Source organism: Camarhynchus parvulus, chromosome 4 (genome assembly GCF_901933205.1).
Source record: "Camarhynchus parvulus chromosome 4, STF_HiC, whole genome shotgun sequence".
Lineage (NCBI taxonomy): Eukaryota > Metazoa > Chordata > Aves > Passeriformes > Thraupidae > Camarhynchus > Camarhynchus parvulus.
In genome coordinates, this window is record NC_044574.1 from 52,690,737 (window position 1) to 52,715,674 (window position 24,938).

Consider the following 24,938-nt stretch of genomic DNA (forward strand, 5'->3'; position numbering starts at 1 on the left):
GTAGAATTCAAACCTGAATGACAAGGCAAGAAGTCACAAGGTTTGTTGGGTTTTTTTTTAGCTTTGAGGCTACTGTCAAGGAAAATTCACCTGCTATTAAGTACAGAATATCAGCTATGATGAACAAAACTGTCCTAGAGTGAATGTTATAATAACAAACATGGGTTTTCAAAATGCTTTCCCTCTCCTTTTAGAGAATGTCTACTATGATGAGAAGAAAGTACTACCAAGAACATGAAGAATAAACACAGCCACTTGTCTGGGGGTTCAAGGCATATTTTTTCCATCTCCAAAATTAACAAACATGTAAATTAATAAAAAGAAATCAAAGGAAAAAATTCCTACTCTTTCAATATGGTCTATGCCTTAGAATTCAAAAGTTATTTGTATAAAGTGTATTTGTCATCCCATCAAAGAACTCGTCCTTGAGTACTTCTTATCAGTATGCATCTTACCAAAACAAGTGAATTACTATTATAAACAAAAAAATTATTATCACTACAAAAACTATTTAAAAGCTACCAAGACATAATTAACAGCAACTAATGTTACATTTAGAAATCAAACTCTCACTTACATATTATCCAGTCCTAATGATGCACCTTCTAATAGAGATCCCTTTTTAACAGAATTGCTTATTTTGAAGTCTCATGATTAAAATTGTTTATTTCACTACCCATTAAAAAACATATTTGAGAATGAACAATTACTGGCAGTTTTATGGCACACAGCACTTCAATATTTTGGCAAATAACCCTATAATTAGTTTGCAGGGAAAAGAGGTGCAGCTACAATTGTACTTTGAATAACTTTAAATATTTGTATACATACACACACACACACAAGACTTCTCATGACAACCCATACCACCCAAACAGAAATCTTTTTCTCCAACAGAATATATAATGCCTGCTCACACCTGCTCACTACTTCCTGAGTCAGACATACAGCAGGAAAAATTTTACACTATCCTTGCCTTGAAAAGCTCCTCAACTTTTTTTTCACTAACTCAAAAAGACTCTGACATAGAAAAGGCAGAGAATGCATGGTGAAAAGGTAACACTTGCCAAGAAACCAGATTTATTAAGTAACCCTTCTCTGCCCTCTACACAGTACCTACAGTCACAGAAGGAAGGGTGGATGGGAAAATAATCTACAGTGTACAGACAGGGCAGGGGCAAACAAGTAGATTTGAAAGTGCTGTTGACTTTCAAATTCTACTCACCTCCAAGACTTTAAAATCTTCACAAAATCCAGGAGCGGTAGAGAAAAAAATTAGGAAAAAAAAGAAGAAAAAAAAATTGCATAGCAAGCTGTACCTCTCAAAGTCCAAGAAGGAATTAAGGTGATTAAATATGAAAGTCCTCCAGTTTGCAGCATGTCAGTGGAACTTCATCCTACTGTGAAGCACATGCGAAGACAAACTCAAACAGAAACCAGAATTGCCCAGAAAATAAATGTTACATGTTATATGGAGGTAAATTCAGTGACAAAAGCCCCAAAGCCCCAGTAAATATTCAATGCAGGAACCAAAAGGAAAAAGCACAAGACAGGTCAAGAAAAGATGAGTTCAAAGGTTTTTGACAGCAGCAAAGAAACGTATCACACACTCAAATATAAGCAAGAAAACCAATGGAAAGGCAATCTGAAAAGGAGAATCACTCGAGTTTGTTGACCCTGCAGCAACTGATACAGTCAAAACAGACATGAAGAATGGGAACTGAAGAGTTCTGTAGCTCAGAATGTCATTAATTTCCTGTTTTCTTGTGCTTTACAAATATGGATGAGGCCGCCAAGGTCTTCCTTGTGCTCCCACAGAGAACCTGGGCTGTGCCCAGGATCAAGAGGTGGAAGGCTGATGTACTGACCTGCACCACTGGCTCATCACTTCCATACAAATCTTCACAAGTCTCATTTGAATAACTGAGTCTAGCTGAGCTAGTGCTAGTTAAAATGTGCCAAAACCAATTAGTGAATAAAGATGCTGCTATAGCAACAGCATCTAATTTTCCAATTAGTAATAATTGCTGAAACACCTGCCATAAAACATAAATACATTTGGATTGGGGGTCTCTGAAACAAACTTTGCTTTTAAGTTTCTTTTCTTTCTCTTTTTTTAAGTTGACCTTTATCATGATAATGAAAGAGAAGGAAGCGCTCTTTTTACTGTAACATAATACAGATAGATAAAGTATTATTTATTTTTAAGGGAGCCCCAAGAACATGTCCTAAAGTCTTAAACTAATTATCTACGCTGTGCTTAGATATTCCCAGGCAAGAAAAAAAATCCAGATGGCACTCAGTTGACAAAGCAGAGCAGTGCAATAAATGCAATATTGAAATACCACCTGTAGGATGGAAATGCTTTGACTCACAGAGGTAAAGGCAAAGCAGTAGCAGCAGTGCCACAGTACATTCAGTTCTATGGTATACAGCAGTGCTACAGTAAACAATTGTGGGATCAGGCAGCGGAAATGGGACTCACATTTGCTCTGTGTTACATCTCAGAGATTTTTAGCACTCTTTTGTATCAGCCACCACCCACCCACACACTGGACTGAAGTCAGAAATCTAATGCTGATTTCCACTCTTAGCACAGCATGAGAGTGCACACGGTCTTCCAGGACTTCAGTTTTCTGTATTTCAAACATTTACCCTCACTCTCCACCTCTGGAGACACTAAACCCCAGGGCAACTATACAACCAAGTCCTTCCAGGTTCCAGTGAGGTAGAAGAAAGCATGCCACTTTTTCCTCTGCAGAGAAATGACTGATACAACAGCAGAGCAATTCAGCAATTCAGACTGTAAAAGACCAGCCACATACTAATTCCCTGCTTGTAAGAGCCTAAAATCACCCATAAGGATTCCCACTTAAGCCTCTTCAGAGACCCTAATCAGAGTGAACATAAGCAGTTAATCAGAAAGGCAGGTTTCCCAACAAATGTAAGAAATTCCCAAATGGCCAAGCCCAGCAGTGCTTCTTGAAACAACCACAGCAGTAACTGCAACAAACAGATGTTGTTGTTTCACACAGATAAGTTTTAACAAACACTTAAAGGCATGGCTCAAAAACATTATTTCTGTACCACAACGGAATTTTAACTTTTTTTTTAAATTATTACTGGAACAGGAAAGGAGAACAACAGTCATAAATGACAAATTTACACTTTAAGCAATATACACTGCTCATTGCATTTACATTTTTAAACTGGTTATGCCATCTGTTGGGACCAACAGAAACAATTTGTACTTTTTTTTTTCCTGGGGGTTTTTTAGCTTATCAAAAATAAGCTGGATTTTTTCATTCAATAACATGATCTAAGTAACTTTTTACAGAAGTACCCTCTCAGTTACATGCTACTGTATCATGCTTCAGAGTTTCAAATAATGTGTTAGCTTCAATAATTTACATGAAATCATGCTGCTTGCCAAGCTATTTTTCCTGAACTCCAAAGGGGCATGCCAAGTTATTATTCCTGAACTCCAAAGGGGCATCTTTGGATAGAGGGACTTATCTAAAAATGACTACTTTATTAAGCAAGTCACTTTCACATCACCTTTGAAAGATGCTGTCACAACAATACATTCTGAGATAACAGTTTCCGATAAAGGCTCTTCCAGCATGATGAATTATACTCACACTCTGAATGCCTAGAAATAAGATGTGCTCCTGTTATGTGTTTAAACCATACTAAGCCCCATAAGGTGCCATGGAAACTATTGGAAATCTTACCATTGAAATGAATGCAAAATTGTGTCAAGATTGAAGAAAAGCCTTCACAGTTCCACTAAACAGCATAAGGGGCTGATTTTTTCCTTGATTTATTTCAGCCTCTGCAGAACTGGCTTTTCATCCTGATAGCACCTTCCAGGACTTCTATAAGCCAAAAGAACATGTAGACTAAAGAACAAACCAACCAACCCTCTGAACAGCCAACTAACCAAAACCATCCTATTTATTACTACATAGCAACAGAATACACTGTAATTGCAGTTTATGACCAGATTATCATAGAAGGCCTTTCTCCTGTATTTCTAAATCAGGCAGGAAATTCAGTATGCTTGAAATGCAGGAAGAACTCCTTCAACCCAACTTTTTTGGGCAGTTTTTAATATCATTGTATTTATGAGACTATTTTTGGCTTTAAAAGAACAGAAATGTTTTCTGAACTTTCACACTGGTGCAGGACATAAGGCCACCTACTTTAAGCATTGGTAATCTCATTGACACTGATAAAATTATTCATGCTTTGAAAATTAAGTAATTAAGTATGTTCTTACATTTTTTTCCTGGACTGGACCTCTAGGTAAGAGGCTTAACACACAGGCTGTGCACAGCTTTTTGGACTCAGTTCTAAAACAGCTCAAGAAGTCAAGCATACTGTTTATCTCTGGTATTTTTTAACATGTTGTTCTTTCAGGGGGACAAGTAAGAATGGTGCTCCCTGAAAATGCCCAGGCTAGCATGAGAATTGCAGGGGCTAGAAGATAGGCAATTACTTCACAAAAGGACAGATCTACAAAGAATTGACAGGCTACACTGCAGGGAATGAGCTGACTTAAGGTTTGCACTGTGAATTAAGATTTAATGAGTCCCTGGGCAAGCTTTATCAAAGAAAGTAAAGGAAAAAAAAAAAAGACTGCTTGATCATGGATTAGCTAAATGAAACTGCTACGTATGTTAAAAATAAAATCTATCGAAGACAGAGTGACCTTGAACATTTAGCTATAGCCCCAGCCATCAGGAGGTAAAGTATTCTCTTATTTCAATGTAATGATGAATTGGCTGCAACAAAAATAAAACTACATTGTAAGAGTATTGCCAAATCAGAGGAGCATATTTGTAATATGTGTTTTCTGATAATAAGAGATTGCAAATATGTTCATTTTCTTTACGGAAAGATTAAAAAAAAAGGAACAGCTTTTTGAAACAAGTATAATAATCAATGAAATGTACAAAAGTTTTAATAGACTTCTGTATTATTTCCTTATACCCTCACAGAGACAGTAATCTTAAATCAGATGGGCACCATATCACATCCAACACACAAATACAACTACCAAGGATAATTATCTAAATGATGGTAAGAGTTCAGTGCACAAAGTGATTATTTTCCTTTGATAACTACACTGAGGAACTGGTTTTCAGGACAGAGCAAATTGAGTTTATTGACTGATGCAGATTTATCATAGGCATAAAGCAGTCATTTGAACAAAACATTTCAGTTTGTCAAAGAAGTAATTCCATTTCCTATTTCCAACTGATGATAATTTTAAATGTAAGTGATGGTAAATTATTTGTGGAGCTGGGAACTAGAGGTCTCAAAGTCGTAAATTTGAGAACATTTTCCAACAGTTTTTCTTCTATATTAGACAAAAATTGACACAGAGAATAGTGGGGAACATTCTGTTCCCAACAAACTGAAGTCATCCATGTAAGACACAATCACAGCCCAGATTTCAAGTGCCATAATTGCTGACTAAGAACACAGCTAGTAAGGAGAAAAAGCGTGATCCAATGTCTTCTGAAAAATCTCATTGAATATTCCATGTTTCACAAAATAACAGCAAAAATGGCAATTTTTATTCTGTTTAGGAGACACAATGTTCTTCTCGATGTAAAAGTGCGGGACAGAAAGTTCTCTTTGGGAAGGCAAGAAATTAAAAACACCTTTGTTTTTTGTTAATAGGATCACAGTCAAAGGCAAGACCAGAGGCATAAACCTGATGAGAAGCATTAGAGCTTTTCCCCATGACCTGATCGAAGTTGTAGGAGTATCTCACCATGCTCAAGTCCAGATTAGACAGATCAGGCTTAATCCCCTTTTCTATTCCCTAGCAAGAATCATTAAGTTGCAATCATGTCCTAGCACTGGCAAGAATTTAAGGCTGCAGAAACATTTTCAAAAGCAAAGTATTTAATCATTTTAAGGGAAGGTCCCTCACAAATTATTACAGAAAAGCGGATTTATAAAATGTACAATATAAGTAACAAAGGTAACAAAGCTGTCAGAATCTTTACTTTTTCTACCCTCAGAGATTAGTTTTCTATAGAAATGAAACCCTAAGAGATTAGCTTCCTTCTGCATTGAACAAATATAAAATTTTAACATTATTGAAGCTACTTGTTGTATAAACATGGTATTTAATAGGTGGTAATATAACTACTTGCCATAACTAGAGAAGAGCAATGCACTGAAAACACCAATCTATAAACACCACAAAAAGAAAGCAGTAAAGAAAGCAGATGTCTTCATAATATAATGTAAAACAGTAATAATCAGACTACAACTCTTAAATGCTGTAAATTTTTTCCTCCTTCCCCTGTACTTACTTGAAATAGCTGAAAAAATGCTCATTTTTATTTGCTATGAGAATCATGGTCAGTAAATAAAGACTTCAAAATCCCCACAAGATATGGGCTACTAACAATAGTAAACAAAGAGCCTTTCCCTAAAATGATATGATCTCCAAAACACAAACATATTTACATTTCTCTATTCAGGAGACAAATTATCAAGTTTATAATTCCCCCCCCTAATTCTACTCATTCAATGCTAGAAAAATATTTTTTTTTTATGCAGTCTTCAAAAATCACAAAATACTTGCACATGAATAGAGGCAGCAAATCATGGCCTTGATCAAAGCAATTTGGCTTTTGGCTTCACCTTTTGCTTTCTCCCTCTTTTCATAATGCAGCTGTTAGCAGCTGCCCTTTGTTTCAATAAACTTTTGGGTACATGGTCCCTTATCAATCAACACAAAGACTCACTAAAGACAAACAAGATGGAAAAAATTCCAAGCAACATGAGAAAAATTCTGATCCAATGATGCCAGCAGCAAAACTTCTATTTCTGTGTGATCAGCACCATCGTCTCCAGGCAATTCCCCAGAGAGAGGTAAAGTGGTCTAATGGTTTCAACTCAAGTCAGGCAATGTGCAGAACTGCCAGATTTCAGGTATGACCCCGAGCAAGTCACACAGCTGCTCTCAATTTTCTCATTTGTAACACACAGATAAGGAAACTGGCAAATGTACACTGCCATAAAACAGCTAAGCATGATTATTGATTTTTTGCCTTATGAAAGGCAACAGTACAGAACTCAACTGAAGAACACTGTATCCCAGAGCTAGTAAGCAGGAGAATCTGGGAAGAATGCGAATGTCTACTTTTATAATTATTGATTTTTATAGGGTACATATCACTTTATTACCTTGACACTCTTTAAATATGGAGCTTCTTAAGGAATTAACAAACCAAATACAAGAAGAAATGGACCTTACATAAAGGTAAGGTCACATATCTGCCAGCAGCAGACCTGCTTTAAATTACAAAAATGAAAGAAATGCGATTAAGTATGCTAAATGTCAGAGACTCCTGAGTGTTTAAACTTAATTAGAGGAAGACTTTGTTTTAACAACATTCTGAATCTAAGAGAGCTCATAGTTAGTTGAATACCTACAAATAAAAATCACCACAGATTTCTAAATTCTAAAAACGCAAAAAATTTAAAGAAGCTTTTTTGTGTACATCCTGTTGGGGAGATCTGTGAAGTACAGCTAAGCACCCTTATATATATATATATATATATATATATATAAACCACAGAAACTACTTCTGGAGTTTCTCCTAAAAATTAATACAGTTTGGTTCCTAGCTGTTTGCCACCAGGACTTAAATCCTGCAAGTTTCAATCAGAAGACCCAGGTGCCCTGTCCATGCAGGAGGAAAAAATGAACTGATCAAGAGATAAACTTATTCTCCATGGAAACTAAGGTATAAATCCACACAATATTTTCTTTTACAACAGACTTTTTTTTTTTAAGTTTGCTGAAATGTGCTCCTAGCTCCACCCTGTTCCAGTTCCCTCCTGCTCCCTGCACTGCATCATTTAAATCACTGGCAGTAATTGCCACTGTACCTGAGCCAGAACCTGGCAAGGAGCAGAGGAAAAAGGAAGGGATCATAACCTTTTAGACCTGTTTTTTCAGAAGAGAAATCATGATGCTGTTATGTACTGGCAAATATAAAAAACTTCTGTTGCAAAACATCAGAAAGATTGCTGCAACTACTATGCTGATGGTAAAAAATATCAGCAACGCTGACATGTTATATCTCTCTGTGGCAAGCCAAGGATCAACAGTGTTTGCCACCTCACGGACAAACAGTAAAATACAGACTATGGGCATATTCATGGCTGGTAGCAACTGGAAGTGGGATTAGAGGCTTCCAGATGAAAATTTGTTCTGTTCAGATGAACAGGATTTGTAGTCTTCCACAACAGCACTGAATATTGATTACAGCTACCTGTACTTGGATCTAGTGTTTTCAAATCCCTTGCAAATAAGAGAAAAATTCTGTTTTCCTGAACACACTTGCTAGTTTCAAAAGAAGAGGCAGAGTTAATAAGAAATAAGAAAAAAGGAGAGGGACCATTATCTAGATTTCTAGATCAATGATAATTCTAATGTGCAATTTAAAGAGCAAGTTCACTTGCATACAGCTCAACAGAAGTAAAAACCTATACCAATGCAAAAACTCATTTCAAATACCCAACACCCAGCTCATCACAAACTACATTTTTCAGAGAAATTAACATGCATGATTACTGAATATCAGTATAGAGCATGTGCTGCGAGTTCCTCTCCCTCCTGGCGCACCAATGCTTAGTAGCACCTTTTATCTTTCAGTCTGATATAATCTGTGAGGTACCAATTAACAGCCTCAGATTCCCTACCCTTGTCCTAGAAAGTTCCAGAACCTGACCTGCTCCTCATTTCAGCCAGAGGTTACATATGTATGTTCAATCTCTTGTTTTTCTTTCCAGTCTGTGACTAGATTCTTTGAAAAATCCCTCAATAAACAGGGAATCTCTGCCATTTGTCTTAGAAGGGATATTATTAGCATTAACTAGTTGCTACTGCAATTAACTAGCATGCTACTTAAACTCCTAGATGAAACACAAAGACTCAACCTGAGTCTTTAAAATGCCATTATTCAGAAAAGGATTAATTTGGAATAATTGGAAAGGGATTAGATTAACTTCAAATCCAAGGACAATTGTAGAATAAGAATCCACAACATGTCCAATCACCTATCAATAAAGCACACGTTTTCTAGGAGACAAAATAGATCCCTTCATTAGTCTCTTCCTTACCTAGGCTTCTACCCCCAAAACTGTGCAAATGTGTAATTTGGTACAATATTTGAGTAGTATTTTGATTTGGATAAGAACTGGAATAAGAGAATTGAGAGTGAGTGAATGTAAACTGACAACTGCACTCTACGACATAAATTAGCTGGAGTTACTAATTTTTTCCTGCTTCTAGTACTTCTTACTGAGTACGGTACTTTTATTTCCCTTAATTCATGGTTTGGTTTGTTCACTGTTTAAAAAGTGCAGTCTGGCTGGATACTGCCCCAGGCAGAGTAATTGTACTTACCAAAGGTAGAATAAAAATATCCAGTTTAGAGTGCAAACTGTCTCTGTCTATAATGCATGTTAAAAACTTAAACGAATCTCAGATCAATAAAACTTAAACCAATTCTTAAATCAAAACTCTGCAGGTCTTTCAAACTTATATTTTGGCGGTTCACTGCACAAGGTTGCACAATTTTCTTTAGCAGGTTTCAGCACTTTGGAGATGGTTAGTGTGACAAATGTTGAGTACTCAAGAGATTGTGCTTTCAGCTCTTGCTCAGATTCAGATATGTGGATGGCAGCACTTTTTTTTTTAAAAAAGACCCCAATAACTAATAAAGAAGCTCACCCCTTCCCGCTGAAATCGGTACTCCAGAATTATATTTATACCTTTCCTGCAGTATTTTTCATAGAGAACAATGTATCATAACTCAGTGATCTTTCCTCCAATTTAAAAGCAAAAACAAAGACAACATCATAGCAGGGCCAGGATCTTGCATTTTAATGATAAAAAAATCAAAACAAAACATCAAAATGATAAAAAAATCAAAACAAAAATCAAAACATAAAACAAGTCTACAAACCACTACAAACCAAACACTTCATGGGGAAACCCATCAAGAAGGAAGGCAAAACAAATCTAGAGACCTCTTGACAAATTGAACCTGCAAGCAAACTAGTCTGCAGACTTCTTCTAATGGAAACAGTAAGTAGATAATTTCTCTTTTCCCCCTTATTTTACTCATTTAAGGCCACCTTAATGATGCGGATACATTAACTGAAATAGAAACTCAAGTTCTGAGCACAGCCAAACTATTGGTTATTAATCTTAGTTTCCTCGTCGTTTTTCCACTTTCTTTATATATCCTGAGAACCATCTCATTAAAAGACAAAATGAAGCCAAACTAGATATGTGTGAATGAGTTCAGCTTCTGAATACTTTTTCCTCTGAGAACAGAATCCAACAGGCTAGATGGATTTTGTGCCAATTGTACTTACATTATTTACATTTTCACTATAGCTGCTGTCAATTCTACAAATCACTTACTACTCAAATACTAAAACATTTAGAAGTAATGAAACACACCAATGCAATTACAATGGCCAGTGGAAATGCTTCCAATTCCATATCCATATTATAATGGAAAAAACAAGTCTCCTTACCTGACTCTAAGCTCTGGACACATTTCCTAAAGCTGACTCTTGACCAATATTTGTCATAAATTGCCCATCTCTCCTTCCACTCCTCCTTTCCTCCCTCCTTCCCTTGATTTTCTGCACATTTCATGTCACCAGTATTAATAGTATAAATGCTTTGTCCTCCAATCTACATCTCAGCTCTTGGTAATGCTGAGAATTCCCTTTTTTTCAGGCTTCACACACCTTACCCAGATTTTATGTCACTTTATCAGAAGGGCTAGGATGGCAAGCCTCTCCTCACTCCCCAGTGAAAACTTTTTGAGATACTGCTCTTAGATCCTCTCTGGTGCAAAACCTATAACTGATCTGCTTTAGATTCTAACCTCCAATTTCTTCAATTTTTTTTATCAGCTTCCTTGCTAAACATTCTGGCTTCCCTTTAGTTTCTTCCAGCACATAGCTGCATCTTCCTTTTTTTTTCTTTTTCTCTCAACTGAATGTGACAAGTAGGAAAAAATACCTTAATAAAAATAAGCATAATCATAACAAATTAATCTGAACAGCATTTTTTCCAAGTGAGTTGCCAGCAAAAGTGGAAAAAAGAAGATCATAGTCACAAGCCATCAGCCTGTACTGGAAGCAGAAATAACTGTTCCCCAATCCCATTTTGCAAAGAAACCCACATTAAATGCTTTCTCAAGCACTGAAAAATATAATCCCAGGACTGGAGTACAAGCTTCCTTTCTGTTTCTAAAACTCTCTGACACACTCTGCAGGTCAAAAGGCGTCATGTCATGGTGTTACAGTCTAAGCGGAACAGACGAAAGCAGATCAGGATCTAAGGAAGGGAAAGCAGACTGTAATGACTCTTTGAGTGGGGAAGAGAAATTGGTAATAATTTTAAAAAGTAAAATGCAGGTACAGCTGCTACAATTCAAGAGCATGTTCTTCAAAGACCAAACATCCTGCTTGCATAGGAATTTAAAGAGTTTTAAAAGTTTGCCCAAATGTGTTATTTTACTGCTAGGTTAGGACTTCCTTGTCCATGTTGTGTCTCCCTTTTCTTGGAGAAGCACTAGGATGGCAAGTGAGCCATAGGTCAGGCAAAAGGGATCAGTGTAGTATGGACACAGAGGCACTTGGAAGAGTACAAGAATGCTTGCCAGAGGAAAGAGGAGGGGAAAGGACATTTTCCAACTGTGAAGGACAGTGACCACATTGTGGTGGCTCCTGCCAAAATGCTGACACCAGCCACTGCAACCAACGACCCTTGCAATTTACTGGTCTGCATGAAGACAAATTCCTTTAATCTCAGCAGAGCTTCCCAATGCTCCTCCACCCCTTTAGTTGCCTGTACAGCATCAGAATTGAACAGAGATGCTGTAACTGAAATGAGAAAGTCTCCCATTTTGCCAAGTATGCCACTGATGTCTGCTATCCCATGATCACACTGGCTGGGAAAGGAGGAAACCCAAAGATGTGCAGTACAATGCCACTCACACGATTTAAAGGTTTGCATAATTGCAGAGTGAGCAAAGATGGTGAGTCAAACTCTAACACAGACTAAAGCTTACACTGAACTGAAGAAAACAGTGAATTTAACTAAGTGCACAGGGGGATGGGAAGTAAACATCATGAAGCAGCCACAACACTCAAATTTATTTTAAACGTTTCTGTGGAATAACTTCTGCATGTAATTTCCAAAGCTAGTTAGCACATTGTAGGTGCTGCTAGAGTAAATATGTACTCTCACATGTAGGTGTGAATTTTATGACTACCGGCTATACATCTGAACCTGCCACTGCTGCTTTCTTGAGAGGCGCTTTCAACCGTGACACCTGGCTCCCTGTCTATAAATGTTCTCTTCATATAAATGATGTTTGTTCTACATCTCAACAGGAGAGACTCCCCAGAAACAGGGAACAAAGAGGTAAAAATATTCTCAATTTCTTTAGCAGCAGAGGAAAAAAGTTTCTATTGTTTTACTTTATACCCGAAAAGCAAATTCTGCTACAAGTAGCAGAGCTGCTTAAAACATAGGAGCCTTTAAACAGGAGAATCAAGCTGTACACATGTGAGTGGCACCCACGGATTCACCATTACTGATTCTAACTTCAGAAGTACAAATTTCCAACTGATGTACACAATTTATAAACATTCATTTTGGCAGCACATTTTCTAGATAGGAGAATTGCTTTTTATGTCAAAAAGATCTTGACATCTACTAAACAGTGTGATTTCAGCCAAGGCATCAGGTAAGAAAAGTGGTAAAAAAAAAAGGCAAGTACAAGGTACTCTTGTGCTTCAGGATTCCTTGTTAAAAACATTTTCCATAAATATAATTTGTCCAGAAAGGAAACTTTGGCTATGATGTATCATTTACAATTTCAGAGATAATTTTATTGCAGAAAAATCTTGGATTAAAAAAATTAATAAAAAGTGATATAATGGAAAGTTTGATTCAAGCTTCAATATTGGAATAGTTGCTGCTGCATTTTAATCTAGAGATGGATGACTGGATAAAGAACTACAAAAAATGCAAAAGGGCCTTATAGGAAGCCAGCCAAACACTGATCTAGAAATAAAAATACCTAAATCTTGCTGAATTACTTGAAAGGACAGAAAGCTTAACATTATGGAAGCAAGATAAATCCAAATAACAAAGATATATTAAAATACTGTCAAGTTCTTTTGGTTTAATTCTTTTTCCAACACTGACAGTTTTGTGAGGTATTTGTAATAAAATCACTTTAAAAAAAGTTATTCAATTTGAAACAACAGATCACATTTAAATCTTGCCATAATATTTCTTCTTCCCTCCAAGTCCATCATGTCTATATTTTATGACTATTTCTGCAACAAAAATGTCAATTTTTTCTGAAGAAGAGAAGGGAGCTTTTAGCAATTAAATGGTATAACAACTAAAACAAATACTTCCACAGAAGATTTTCAGGGTATCATATTTATTATATATTATGCTGCTAGCCTAATTTGACTAATTTGTTAAGCTGACAATTATTTAAGCTGGGATGAGCTAAACAATTTGGTCATTGTATTCTTTAATAAAGACGCCTTTTTGTTCTGTTCTCTTGTGGACAAATCCTTACAAAAACAAGCAAGCAGCTGGTAGCCAAAAGCTACCTTGTACTACACAATTGTTTACACCAAACAGCTAGGAAATATAATGCAAACAGTATTTCAAGCATTTACATTCCTACACAAGAGTTACACACAAAGCCCTGATTAATTTTTACAAGAACTATTGTTTCTAAAACCAGAGTTTTTCAATCATTAACCTAAGCAGCAACAAAGTTGCCAAGGCAGTACAACCTCACTTTTGGAAGCACTTTCCCAACCTTTAGTCATACTGTCCTATCCCAAAACTCACAGATGCTGAGGAAATTTCATGCTTACCTGACTAAGATGGGTTGACAAATACCATAGTTCCACCCTTTACTATCCATAAAGAACTTTGCAAACACTGCTGTGCCTTCAAACACACTAATCTCTAGGCATAGAAAAATCACAACTATAATGTTGGTCACAAATTGTTACTTGTACAAAATTTTTGAATTTGGCAGGGAAAATAAGAATAAAATTAGGGAGCAATGTCTTCTTTTGATTATTTAGTAGTCAAGCACGAAGGGGTGTGTGATTTAGCAGTGCCATAGTTACATAAGCATACATTTGAACACACATCCAATTCAAAACCCCCACCCTCTGGGAATCTGTGCCCTAGTTTCCCGGTAGCCTACAGCACATGCCAAATTTGAAATGGAAATATTTCCCTAATCAGCTAAATCTGGGTCAAAATGTCAACTCGGCTTAGGTCCAAGTCACTGCCACTCATGATCTCCGGAAAAGCCATAATGAATATTTGTGCAGCATGAGGGACTCCAGACGCTGACCGTGGGGCACAGCCTCCTAACAACTGCCTCAAAGGGAAAAGTAGACACACACTTTGGTACACTTCCTCAGGAAACTGAGCATCAGGAAAGACACACTACACTTGTCTCCACTTGCCCTTGTGACCTCCACACAATAGCTCCGGTTCCCTAAAAAGGCACTTTGCAATCATGACTGCTGTTGGGATGCAGCTAACCCTCACGGAAGCACTTTTGCATTGGAACCACACCAAAGTGAAGGCACTGATTTTTTAGCCAGTCAAATAAGCTACCTTAACTAAGATACACAATGTTTTCAGGTAAAAGACCACTTGCAAGGAGGAGTCAGACACACAACACCTAAAAAGCCATATTGAAGAGGAGGATGGTTATGCCAGCTAAACTCAGGGGTTCAGTAGGTCAGTCTCTCACTGGCATACCCAGAGCTCCAAACCATCCATAGTCAGTAGGTATTCATATTTTGCAGACTAAGATAGCACAGACATTATTAGCTGTTCACGCTCACTTTTATAGTATTATAAAATAAAATAAAAATTACACTAGAAAGCAAGGCTTTCACTCAGCAAACTGCCAAAATAGATGGTGATTTATTAATTACTGAGAAAAACTTTGCCCATGCAACTACTGTCTTCAGCGAGTTATACTGAGCAAGAGGACAAAACCAAAGCCAACTCTTAAAGGCAGCCCACCATCTCACTTTACCAGGTTTAAGCAATCTACACCAGCAGCATGCCTAGGTCTTTGTTGTGACACTTCCCTTCCTTTAAATCACTAATGCACAACCTCAACAATGCTTTTAGGTAAATATTCTACTCTGTGAAAAAGCTACATACATTTGATCTCTATGCATACAAGCACATCCATGTAAAGACATGTTAGAAAAACTTACTTTTTACTCTGTTCAAAATTGCCCTCCCTTAGTTGCAAACAGTTCTGCTTCTGATTCAATTGGCCCATTAGCCAACAAAATGCAGATCTACTATAGTAAAAGTGTATTACTTGATTGTCTTGGACTGCACCATTACATAGTCTGGAAGTAAGACACTTTAACCTATAGAAAACTAAGCACTTCACCAAAACCTGATGTTTTTACACGTGATACATTCTGTGGGAAGTTCTCTTTTGTGGGGGCAATATCTTTTACACCTGAGGCAATGCCTAACCTGACGCTGAGAGCAGCAAGCAGCTCTCCTCAGCTACAGAGTATCGCTTCAGGGGTTAATCACCCGGGATTGTTTGAACAGAGGGACATCTGGCACATCTCCCCACAGAGACCAAACAAATCATTTCTAATCTTCCTTTACTCTATCAGGGCCTGGGTCTCATCCAGTGCTAATTTGCAATTTTACTGCGCATTCCATCATTTTTACAATACCATGTAGTTAAAATACACAGCTTTACATTTATTCCAGCAGAGCTGTAAACTGACAAAGGAAAGTTTATTTTTCTAAAGAACACTCACCTAGTACTGTTATTGTTTTTAGGAATACATCTGTGCTATTTTTCAGAGCTACTGAATTGTGCAAAACCAAGAGTGTGAAGAATAAACAGAGCAAAATGTGGTAACACAAAATGTATGTTATTTGAGATAATAGAAAGGGTGAAATGAAAAATGATACTCTTAGAAGTACCAGTTCTATAAAAATTTCAAACCATCAATTTTACATAGCAAAATGAACAAAGCAGCTCTACAGGCAAGGCAATTACTTCTTTCTCCTTGTACTAAATGCAGAAGAAATGGAATTAAACAGAAACATTGTTTTTTCACTGTGAATACAAGAGCTTGAAGTTTCATATATGAAAAGACTTCGAGCCTTTCCCCCCCCTTTAATTATTTTTTAATAATGCTACTCTTGCTTTTCATCTGAACTCCACCAAAGGGCCACTGTGGTGGAGATAAACAGGTGAAGCTTTGTCTAGGATAAAATCCATTAAATTTCATTTTAAAGATGAAGAGGTAGAAAGAAAATAAAATCTTCAGAGAAGCGTATCATGAGGCATCTTTGTCAAGCAGGGTAGGAAATATGACTGTATCACCCAGCTGTGCTAAGCAGAGTACCATAAACCAATTTGAGATTCTACCTCCTGGTTTCATCTGTTAGCATATGTCCTGTTTTCAGGGAATAACCTACTACAATATAATTTAGAGGTAATAAACTGTAAAAGTCTTTGAACAGATTATCACCTCAACAAAGAAACCAATTTGTTAACTATATTCAGGGACTCTTTTATCAGGGAGCAATACTGCTGCTCTACAATTGGACTTAGGAGGTGATGGAGAAGCGGGCTGAGGGCCTTCATTACTGAAATGCTAAGCTGCGGCAATGCCATCACTCAGCAAAGCAAACTCCCCAGCCTTTCTGACATTTTTGTATTTTTACTCCCAAATCAAACAGGGATCAGCCTGGACATTTGAAATATAAAATACAGTTTACATGAAATCTCTAAACTCATTTTGTCTGCTGGCACCAGAGCCCATTTTTCTAGAAGTGACGATGGTGACAAATACCATGATAGTGAAAACTTTATGTCCAGACAAAAAAAAAAAAATTACCAGAGACCACAATATTCAGTAATTCTTAATTAATTTTCAGGAGAAAGTGTAACTGGCTTTTGTATCAACATAGTAACATTATAAAAGTTAGCTGATCCACAGATAGCCTGATGTTCACCTTGAAGGGCCCTAAACATTAAGAGTTAGTTATGGAAATGTTACTGAACACAATTTAAGCCATTATTTATTCATACTTTAAGCTGAGGAGACTGAACAGAAACTATAATAATGTGATACTAAGATTCCAAAGGGGAAAAGATAAATGACATTTCCAGAGCAACATCATGGCTTCTGTATATTTAATGATACACAGTACAGGATCTGCTAACATTTACTAAGAAAGTGATATATTAAGCAGAAAATTGGTCAAGTTAATAATAGTAAGAGTTTGTAATACAACCTTTGAAACTTCACTATTACAGAAAGGCATTTTTACACCAATAAATACACACACGTATAGCTGAATGGGCCCATACATAATGCTAAGCCATACTAGTACTTGTCAGAGAAGCTAAAACACATGATTATCATTTCTGTGTAATTGTCTGCAAGAAGAAACAATTTACAACAGAACATTTACATTTCTATGGCTTTAAATATACAGTTTACTCAAATATTAACATAGGGATGCAGGCAATTTTTTTGTCTACACAATTATTTTTACATTATTTCATATTATATGTGTACACACTCTAGACTACAAATATATACATACATAGGAATTAAAAATATATAAACAAAGACAATGTGTATTTATATTTTTTACAGCTGTATTTAAGTGAGCTGGATCTCAGATAATGTAAACTACTTCTCACAAAAGAAACTGCATTTGCAAATTTTGGCGCACTTAAACAAGTAGCAGGTTATCTTCAAATTTTTAACTGTTATTAATGTGATTTCTAAAAATCTTTAAGCTAACTGAATATCATTATGACCTGGAAGTTTTTGAACAGAATAATTTCAGTTTCTAGAACTGGTAACATCTTGTTTAATGAGCTTCAGTAATGTGGGGTCACTTAATTTTGAATTGGAGCAGGTTGTGGAAGAAAAAGTCAGTCTGTGGCACAAAGATGTTTCATTCATCCTGCCTTACAAATGTAAAGATTCAGCCATTTCAGATACATTTCAAATTGTCTTATGTATCAGATACATAAATATTTAAATACTTTACACTATTGAAAGATATATTAACATTTATATTGACTATTAAAATACATATATAGACTTGGGAGAAATAATGTCAATTAACCGCCTACGACTGTACAACCTCATCTTGGAAAAAAAAATCCATCTCCTGGAGTTTCCTAAGCACCTTCAAAGAATGCGAAATTATATGTCTGCATTCCCTCTAATACAACCAGCCCTCTAGCTAAGTCACAGCAGGTGTGACTTTGACCCATTTAACAGCTGATCTTTACAATTTCTACCAGAGATATAAAAGCCCTGGAAAGGACAGAGTTAGAAGGCTTTCCAACTACAGGCAGAATTTTGTCTTCTAAGAAGATGCAGATTTTTGTCATCTGGAGAAGAGCCCTACACATAATAGAAAGAAACCTTGTCCTGGGCACCACGTGCTGGCCATCAAGCTTGGCATTTCATTTGCAGTAAATGTTACAGAGACTGAAAAAGACCAGTTCACAATTTCTAAAAGTGGTGTGTGATGTTGCCATAGAGGTTGAGATATAAGTACAACTGAACCAATTTGTTTTTTAACAGAACCCATTTATGCTTAGACAACTCCAATTGTGCTACTGGAAACACATTGTTATAGATGTCATAATCAAAGCAAACAGGCACTTACTCTGAAAGTATATAAAATAATCCCTGATCAGACCCCCTCACATCTTAACAATATTCAGCAAAAGAACTTGAAAATGTAAATATTCCTTGGCACTGATTGCTAAAGAACAGAATAATGACAGTACATAAACCCAATATTAATTTACAAAGCAACACTAAGATGAACTTTATATAATCAATGGTACCTTATGGTATCACACAGATCATGTAAATAGATTTACTAACAGTTGGAGAGATTATTATTTTGAAAGAAATGATCACTCAGTGCTTTATAGTTCTGGAAGTGAAGTATTTGCTTTTTTATTTCTGAAAGACAGTGTGTTTCAAATATGCCATTTTTAACATCGAATTTTAAGAATTTTCTTAAAATCCAAAAAACACATGTCATATATAATGAACTGCTTGCAATATCTTTTTTTAAATTTTAACTTCAATACATGGTATAAAAATAGTTTTGTAGTGTGATTATTTTCAATGTTCAAATTCTTTACTTTGTGAATTTCCCATCTTTCATTAGAACTGGATGATAATATCACCTCTGTGACCTCCATTCTTCAGTCATCTTTTTTATGCTTTATCTTTAAGCATCACTGTTAAGAGTATCCCAAGTAAGACCATAATAATGATTTAAAAGTTCAATAGAATTTTCTGTATTTGTCCTTTACCCTGATCTCTTCTGAAAGAGCGTGGGAGGAATTTATATATTATTTCAGATCTCTCTTCTCGGTGTCTCAATTCCAAGTCCCTGTACAGGTAGCAGAAAGAGCTACACTCTGAATTCATGTGATGGGGATAGAAGGCAAAGGGATCTCAATAATATTCAGAATTATCACAGGAAAAGCAGGCAAACAAATTTTATTTCTCCTAACACTCTGAATGACAAGCATAAACTTAGTGGCAACACAAAATTTTAGATTTGGTAGAGAAAATGAAACAATTAGCTCATGAAATATTACTTGCTTCCTGGCCTTCAAAAATGACACTGTAAATCATCAGAGGGTGTTTACACTATAAATACACTAATTATGCCAAGATATGACAATAGCATGAGGTGTATGCAGTAGTAGGTTGTGAGAAAAGCATAAAATGCATTTATTAATAAACTATTGAAGCTGCTTCTGTGGCAGAAATGCACCTGCCAAATCTACTAATGCTACCCAGGAACAATTTTCTAATTTCTAGATGCTGCAAAATGCCTTCTGAAACCACAGAGAAGGTACATCACACAGGCAGCAGATACATCAACTGTATCTGACCAATTCCAGGAGATTCCCAGTGCTGGCATGACATGCCAATAAGTAGCAAAGAATAACCACTAAAAAGGTATCAAAACAGTCTGAAAAACCCTAAAGAAGTGTAATGCTTACTCCAGACCATACTTTGAAAGGCTAACATTTCTGGGGAGACCAAACAGTTTTATATCACTCTTGAGAAAACACTTTAAAGCATATTTGCTAAGAGAAACTCAGCGTTCTGGATTCTGAGAAAAACCGTGTCAACAAAACAACAATAAACAGGCTAACAAACCATCTGTTCTTTCCAGGAAGGTTATTCTGGCTGAAGCTTATTCTGATATGAGGTGTTCTCTAATATAAGTCGATCTGCAAACATGAATTGTACTTTTTATTATAAACTAAGAAGACTGATTATGCATTTCTTCCTTCAAGCTAGAAATACCTGTAAAAATTTCATATGTCTCTCCATCCAAAACTATAGCTCTGTCTTTGGCTGAACTGCATCTATTCTAACAGAAAATAGGCTTTTCAGGCCAAGCATGTTGAAGTATTACTTGAAATGCTGGCTTTTCCTTCTATTTTCTGTGGCACATCTGTGTGGACTGAAATGGGATTTAGATTGCTTAACAAATAACAGGTTATGAAGCACATAATTGGGAATGAAGTCTACTTGAAGGGAAGAGCCCCTCAAAAGCTGCAAGTGTAATAGCATGATCAGCAGCTCACCCCCCTTGTTGCCCAAATAATAAATTACTTCAAGGAAGAGGCACAAGAGAGCAACCACAGTACCTGGATCTATGATCAAAATGCTGCATTACTACATATTTACATTTCATGAATGCTGGACTTTTAAATTATTATTAGGAAACAAAACAAAACAAAAACCGAGAAAAACCTGCTGAGAAAAATAAAGCTGTATTGTACAACTTACAGGGGAAGAAACAGCAGCAAAGACCTTAGTTTCCAAAACAGAACTCAAACCTTAAAAGGAGAACTATTAATGTATGCAGTCTGCACAGTTTGCCATTTATGGTATATTTTGTTAGCAGATTTTATGAACAATAAGGAATGGCTACTAAAGCTAGGAAAATAACTTAATTTTTGAGTCAAAATTCTGAGAGTGTAGAGCAACATCTGAGACCAGCTACTCTAGTATAGTCTACAAAAATATTTCCACATCAGTGAATACCACATTTTATAGGACAAATCTTGAACTAGCTCTTCAGGACACTGCAGCACTAGCAACAGTACTATGGCAGCCACACAAAGTAAATCAACTCTCCTACGGTTTTCAAAAGAGAGATTTTACCACTTGTGACACCACAAGCCTTCTGAGAAGCAAAGTGTGTGTGTTTGTTTGCATGGCACTGAAAAATTTTGGGTGTCACCGTAATAATGCCAGCAGCAAAGACTTTTGGATTCAATCCAAGTGACAGGTTGAACTATCTTCTGGGAGAGTAGAAATCTAAGCTTTAAAAGCTTAACATTTGCTTGGATAGTGACAACGTTAATAGGATGTGAACTTTCCTGCTGAAAATAGTTTGCATCTGCTTCAAAAATAAGTATCTCAGCTTGGTCTCAGAATTCATCTGTCATTGATGGATAATACTAAGAGAAACACACACTTGCATTCTATTATCTTTTAATTACATTCGAGTTTGGTTTGTTTTTCACTGTCAGAAGGCAACACATCCATGAGGTTTTTGGTCTCTCCTAGAGCAGGACAGTCTGGTGTACCTTTGACAGTGGTACCTTTGACAGCTCCAGTGAGATGCTACTGCTCCACCTTTTCTCCCCTTCCTGTCCCTTCCATAGGTAAACAAAGAACAAGGTGGGGAAATTAATTTTAGACAAAGTACATAGGCAGCTTGCAGAATACAGGACTAACCAATTAAATGTGGAAGAAAGCTGGAGAATTTGAATCCTGGCAGCTTTTCCACTAGACTTACAATTTGCTTCTTCTCCTGTCCCAAGCCTGTTTACACCTAGTGAATTCCCAGGGGATTCCATATTTTTAAAGCAATTTCCTGTTTTGATTTTTTGCAAATATCTTTCACTGTTTTCTGTTTATGGTATCTAACTTCTTTACAAAGTCTCCTATCCAACTATTTTACTAACATACCATGCTGAACTGTAACGGGACTGCCTAAAGTAATTTCTTCAGGACAAATTACATTAGCACAAGACAGTTTTAAAGGTAACAGAAAATATTACAGCATGTCTCAGAGACATGCAGCACAGTGCTTTGATCTCTAAAAAGGCATTTCAGCACTGTGACTCCTATAACATAAAGCATGTTTATTGAAAGTACTATCAAAAATTGGAAAGGATCAGTTAGTAAATGAGCTTCACTGTTTAAAGTGACAGTTTCTACTCAACTTCTTCATTGAATATGCATTTGCCTCCTTAACTAGGGCATCCAATAAAGTAATGAAAATATGTATTTTGGGACTGGGCAAACCACAAGGTTTACATATGAAACAAAGACTTAAAATTCCATATCAAAAGTCCTAAAAAGAACTGAAAAATTCCTAAATCATAATTCTACCACTGTTCTTAAATTCTAGCTCTCATAGGCAGTCACTTGGATTTAAAGTTGTCTGTAATATAAACTGATAATTTAAATTGCCTCAACACTGGCTTATTCTCTTAAGTAATTACAGCAAACTGAAGTACCCTTCAGTGTTTCTCAAATAAGAAAACAGTTTGTAGACTTGGCAATTCTGTTCATCTTTATACAGAAGTAAATGAGACTTGAATTAGAAGTAATTCCTGAATCTGTGATTAATTTTATGTACATTTTACATATAAACTTCTTCTATCATTCCTCCTCAAAGAACACAGACCTAAAATACATTAGAAAGGTATCAGGAGATAAGGTTGCTGCCTGCCAGCATTTTGAAAGGAACAGAAGCAAATTTATGAACACCGCAGAATATGCAGAATAATTATTACATTTTTGGTTTACAGGCACACACTTCAGGATCAATACTTCAGTCTGAAAAACAGTGAAAGATTCTACAGTCATGACATAAAGAGAATAAAGAGGGCTTCAAAAGGCTTTTTCAGTACAGCTTTATGTATTTATTAAATATAACTCAGAAAAACATCCTTTCTTAGCAGAGTATACTGTTTAGACTGAAGTGTTTTACTTCACCTAAATAATTTATTAACATATTGCTCTTCCTTTACTTTTGCCTCATGAAATACTCAATCTTTGTTCATGAATGGCATTGGATTTTCAAGTCATCTAACTTATAATATTTCACAATAATTTCCTTTTACAATAAGTAGTAGAAAAGCAAGCTGACTGTCCTCAGGAGAAGGTGGGAATGGAAAGAAAGGATGTAACTGAGGTTACAAGCAAAGCTGGCTGCGACCCAAGAATTCTACCAGCTGAACTACTGAATTAATTGTTGGCTTGGATTCTCATTATATACTGCTTCAAAATTATACTGCCCAATTAAGCTGGCAATCTAATATTCTAACTACACCTTAGATTTTCTGTATAGGTCCCAGCAGTGAATTCCAAGAACTAATTAGATAGTCAATTTGAATCTTTGTTCATTGTTTTAATAACTTTTAATGCAAGACTTTGTTATTTGCTGCTGTCTTCACTCAAAATCCATTTTAATTCCTCCCTTCCCTCCAATTTGAAGAAACACGGTGGGAGGATGTCATATGAGTGATATAATATTTCGACATATGAATGATTCACTAATTCTTGGTCAATAATTCAAAATTAGGTTTTCAACTAGTAGTTGTAAGTTTTTAGATTTACTTGGAAAGATGATCAAATCAGAGATGTGCTCAAGAACTGCAGGCCTGCAGTTCTTAGCTGCACGACAAGCAGTCTCATACACTTCTGTGAGCCACCACTGGGACTTTGTCAGAGTGCATTTGCTCTTTGTAGCAGCCCATCAGCACACCTTTCCAACCCCTCCCAGAGCTGCCTGTTAAGTAATGGTTTAGTTCAGCACTTGGGCAGAAGTTAGACTCAATGCATTTGTCTGCCAGGGCCAACGCAGTTACAAATGTGTTTCCAAATGCTTGCTGACAACATGGCAAATGCCTCAAGTCGGTTAGCCAGCTTTATCACAGAACACAGAGGTTCTCAACAGCACTGGGAATAAAAGGTAAATGAAAACTGTCAACTCAAAACAACTTTTCCTCATATAAATTAGACTTTGTATGAACAAATGGATTGGTACTTGTTTTCTTCCACACTTGGTCAACAACTATACTTCTCAGTTCTGAGCTCGGGTGTCAAAGCTCAAAGGATTAGTAGCAGAGAAGAAAGAAAAAAGGGAGGGTAGGAACTAAGGAAAGAATACTTGAGGTGCTTTCTCCTCTTGCCTTGCTGCAACAGACCAGTACTTCAAATACACTGCAAGCAATCCTTTGCCTGCTAAGGTACCTACTGTGCAATGCTCCTCATAAAGGATAACACATGCCAGAATAAAACCTTAGTCCAACACAATTTAACCTAAAAATCTAAACACAATGGTGTTAGAAAATGCAGAGAATAAAGAAAAAACATGTACTGTAGATATAAGACTGCTGGCCAAGCTGAATCTTTTTTTCTCATCAATGGTTTTACACTCATTCTATGAAGACAGTAAATTTTCATAGTCCTACTAATAATTAAACACCACATGTACAGGAAATAAAGTAACATAACTTGCTCTCTGCTTTGATTGAAGTAACATGAGAATATACTCCACCCCCTAACATAAACATAGAAGCACAAGCATGTATGAAACCACTGACCAAATCACTGTTCTGCTCAATCTGTACTGAGCAAACATAATGAAATCTGAAAGACTTTGAATGCAAAGAGATACTACATGGCACATGTAAGGGTAAAAGCTTCTGGTTTGC

At 36.4% G+C, this 24,938-nt stretch overlaps 1 protein-coding gene across 2 annotated transcripts in view; it reads right to left on the reverse strand.

The window, feature by feature from the left end:
• CCSER1 (coiled-coil serine rich protein 1) overlaps positions 1 to 24,938 on the reverse strand; it is a 608,728-nt gene that overhangs the window by 131,323 nt on the left and 452,467 nt on the right. The gene's annotated exons all lie outside the window — the stretch shown is intronic.